The sequence below is a fragment of the Pteropus medius genome, unplaced genomic scaffold (assembly GCF_902729225.1).
Source record: "Pteropus medius unplaced genomic scaffold, Ma_sr-lr_union100, whole genome shotgun sequence".
In the NCBI taxonomy this organism is placed as follows: Eukaryota; Metazoa; Chordata; class Mammalia; order Chiroptera; family Pteropodidae; genus Pteropus; species Pteropus medius.
The window spans coordinates 1,571,314-1,575,853 of record NW_024351648.1 but is presented as its reverse complement, the minus strand read 5'-3'; positions in this window follow the sequence as shown (position 1 = coordinate 1,575,853).

Here is a 4,540-nt window from a genome sequence, read left to right as displayed (position 1 = left end):
TTTTTTTAATTTTGCCAGATCAACGAATATAAAGCGATGCTTTACTCTTTTACTATTTTCGCTTTGCCGCCGCCACGTGACATTGGCCATCATTTTTTTTTTGTCTGGATTGGCTCCTCAGCTGGCTTCTCGCAGCCATACTCACTCTGTTTGTGCCATCTTGACGGTTTGGTAAGAGCTTTCGGTACGTATTAGCCATTAACCCGTTTCCTCTGTTACCTTTATACTAAAAGAGAGGCTTTGTTTTAGAAAAAGAGGCAGAAGATAAAAAGGACCTGAAATTCATCCGAAAATGAAAATGCTCAAAACATTCTCTCCTGGACAGATTTGCATTTTAATTGGTATCGAGCCTGAAAAGAATGAAGGTCTTAGAGATACTTCTAACCATCAAGGAAAGGGTATAAATCAAACCTCTCTGATGGGTCGGTTCGCACTTCTCCCGCGGATGTGTAATCTGCACAGACTCTAGCACCTGATCCACGATGAGGCTGAAAAGCTGGCTGTCTTACGTTCACACTTACAGTGGAGAAGGGGCCAGGGCAAAATGCCAAGGGGAGTGGTTCGTGAGGACGACCGTAGCGGACCTTAGGTTTCGTTTTGTTCCGATGTTTTTTAATTGTGGTTAAATACGTATAACATAAAAATTTTAACTGTATAGTTTAGTTCAATGGTCTTAAGTGCATTAATATTGTCGTGTGAACGTTATCCGCCTATCCACTTATCATTCCATCCTTAAACTCTGTACCCACAAACAGTAGCTCCCCATTTTCTTCTCCCAGACCCCTCCAACCTCCGTTCTGCTTTCTGTCTCCATCACACTACTCTAAATACTGCGTATCAGTGGAATCATATAGTATTTGTCTTCTTGCGACGGGTTTATTTCACTCAGCATTATGTTCCAAAGTTGACCTGTGTTGGAACATATGTCAGGATTTCCTTCCTTTTTAAGGCTGAATAATATTTCCTCATATGTGTAGAGAACATTTTGTTTACTCATTCATTCCTCAGTGGACACTTGGGTTGTGTCCACATTTCAGCTGTTGTGAATAATGCTGCCATGAACATGGGTGTACAAATCTCTCTTCAAAACCCCTTATTAAATTTGTTTGAGTATGTACCCAGACGTAGAATTGCTGGATCATCTGATTATTCTACTTCTAATTTTTTGAGGAACTTCCATGTTTTTCACAGTGGCTGCACCATTTTATATTCTTACCAAGAATGCACAAGGATCTCAACTTCTTCGCATGCTTGCCTATAACTGTTATTTACTGGCAGTTTTTCTTTGTGGGGGNAAAAAAAAATTGGGAAAAAAAAGTTAGGCTGTTGCTGGCATGTACTATGCAGCTGGGCCTAGGATGGTTGAGTCTGCACTGACCATGTACAGACTTTTCTCGTTATTTTTATACAAGGATATGTAATAGCATACCGACTGTTTTCATAGCATTTACATTGTGTTAGGTATTATACGTAATCCAGAGATGATTTAAAGTATATAGGAGGGTGTGCACAGGTCATATGCAAATACCGTGTCACTTTACAGAAGGGACCTGAGCATCCTCGGATCTGAGTCCTGGAAGCAACCCTTGTGGATACTGAGGGGCAACCATGATCATGAGATCCCTTTACTGAGTGAGAATTAGATGGCAATTTAAGTTCCGTTCCATAGAGACGTTTATATATTATGAAAACCTCCTCTTCAAGAAAGATGTCAGGAGGGAGAGACGCGGCCACAGGAGGAAGTCCGACTTAGAAGAAGAGTGATTCACGAGACAAGGTGACAAGCAGTGGCAGCCAGTCCCTCCTCCCGCTTCTGAAATCTCAAAAAGTGCAGACGAGCTGCTGGCCGGGGAATCCCAGCCGACGTCCTGGGGGAGGTGGACGGACAAGCCACCCTAGACCTGCTGAATATCTATCACCCACTACCCCTCTCACCTCCTCCTCATGGCAGCCAGGTGCTTTTTGGACCCAGACACGCCATTTTTGCCATTTACATCATATATGCTATATATATATATATATATATATATATATATATTTTTAATTTTGGAAACTATAAGTCACAGAAATTAAATCTGTTGGTAGGCAAAGTGGGTTATGAGTCATGGCAGTTCTCTGAAGAATCTGAGCCAAGAGGTTATTTTCGTTTTGAAGAAGTAATATAATTCAGGCCAAAATGGCTTCCAGATTTAAACTTCCAAAAAATAATGTCAGTTCACCAGTGTCACTTGGCTGACACAGATCGGGCGATCCTCGCTCCTAGGATGAAGAAATTTCTAGGGAAAATCAAAATTAGCTAGTACGTTTTACCCCTGGATGGCACGGGAGAAAAAAAGACAAAACAGGGATGATTACAACGTTGTAATCTGTTAGTCATCCGAAAAACCTTTCTCTCTGTTCTCTAAATTCTTTTCCAGCTGCATAAACTACACCAGAGGAGAGGACAGCCTCCACGAGAAAAAAAGAAAGAAAGAAAGAAAGAAAGAAAGAAAAGAGAGAAAGAAACAGAATAAAACCAGCGAGCACTTTAATGGCAAAGTGGTCGTAAAGCACTGTGTTGGAAATTCATCACTATGACATCATCCCCGGTTTGACGCGGGAGAGCCCACCCTCCGTTTCCCCTCCATCTCTCCCTCGTTCTCGCCCCCTTTCCTCTTAAAGACATGATGAAGCTGCCCGGGCAGCACAGAAGGGTAATAAAAACCTGTATCCCTTAAGCTGAATTCAGCCCATTGAACTGCACGAACAGCAATAACGAAAACAAAGCTAGCAGGAAACGTTTGCACACAGCATCTGTTATGATCACATAACCACGAGACAGCTGTTTAATCCCAACTGTTAACATAAGATCATTTGTGTGTTTGAAGAGCATTCCCATTTGGATTTCCCCCTTTATTTATTTATTTTCTAGCTTTTTCCAAGAGAGAGGCTTTCTCGACTGTAGGATGCAATCAGTGTTTCTGGCTTTTCCCACTTTCCCCAGCTTCCGACGAGAGAGGTGGTGTGGTTTTCTAACTATAAATACTCAGAGGGGAGAGAGAGCAGCTGTGTGGTCTCCTAGCTGAGCAGGGCACGGCCGGCCCTCCCTCAGCCTTTGAGACCTGCTTTTTGCTCCCCAGAACGTTCATAAGCCGTTCTGGTCAGATGATGGGAAGAGGCCCTCACATGAAACGCGTCTGGTGGTCTCAGACAGCTTCTGGTGAGACTTGAGTTTTCTCAGCACCACCCAGAATTGGAACCAATCCCTGTCAAGTTCAGTTCCAAAAACCCAAAAAACAAAGTCATCAGGCTCACAAATTGCTTGCAAGGGTCAAGGAAGAATGTCAGCGGTTTGGGTGGCCTGTTTGAGTGCCTACTTTGAGAGCCTGAGCAGGACACCTAGATGCCTTATGATGGTGAGTTTTAAGGTCCTACTTTTTTTTCTTCTATTTACATCATACCTCACTGCCTGCAGGCTCCTCGATGCTCACTAGAGAACATGCATGCTTCACTACTGAATTGTGACCAGCATGTCACAGAAGTGGTGGATGCCGGAGGCAAGCACTACAGAGCAGACCACGTGGTTCTGGTGTGAGGGGAGGTGGCCACGTGAATTCAGACACCCATGAACCTTGAAAACTGCCTGAAATTAGCATAGCATCAATCTCTCTTCACCTCCTTCTTTAAATATCTCATCCCAGAGAACCCTCCATTTTGATCCCAGCATGATAGTAACAGATATAATGCTAAGTTTATTTTTTGGGAAAGTAGAAAGCCCAAGTCCCTCGAAAACTCTGAATAATTGTCTTAAATCTGATTCTTTGGACAAGTTCATTTCTGGGTTCTATGAACCTAGGAAACATAAGGAAATTTTTACTCTTCTCTCATCTTTTTTTAATGCTAGATGTTTAATTTAATTTTCAGATTTTTTGAAGTATAATTGATAAATAAAAATTATATATATTTTGATATTTGGATACATTTTGACGTGATCACCACAATCAAACTAAAGAACAATTTTGGTTTTAACTTTTGAAAAACACAGTTGTTTAAGCATAGTTTACGTCTCTTTGAAATGAAAAATATCACAGTAATTTTTGAATGACCTCGGAATTTCTCCCCAATAAAATGGCTTTTCTTATTCTCTCTTGTGACTGACTCCACATCCTCACAGTCATTGCTTTATTCTCCATTCCTGTCCCTAAAAGAAAAGTTATGAGACTTCTATTGACATCACTTTTCCGAGGTTTAGTAAGAAAAATGAAAATAGTTATGTTAACAGTCAAAAGATATTGACTATCAATGTTGGAAAAAAATTGAATGTGTAGGTCAGTCTATGGTGTGATTTATTCTCACACTCAGACACAACGCTTTTACCTTTAGCTTGACATTCTTTATCACACACAGAAAGGTTTGCATCTCACTGGGGTGGGTGGAGGAAGCTACTGTGGTCTCTACAGATTATGAACATCCATCTTAATGTTCAACTTCCCCTACATGAGACAAAATCACCAACATCTTAATGGGAGAAAACCCTTTATCGACTGATTCATTTCCATGT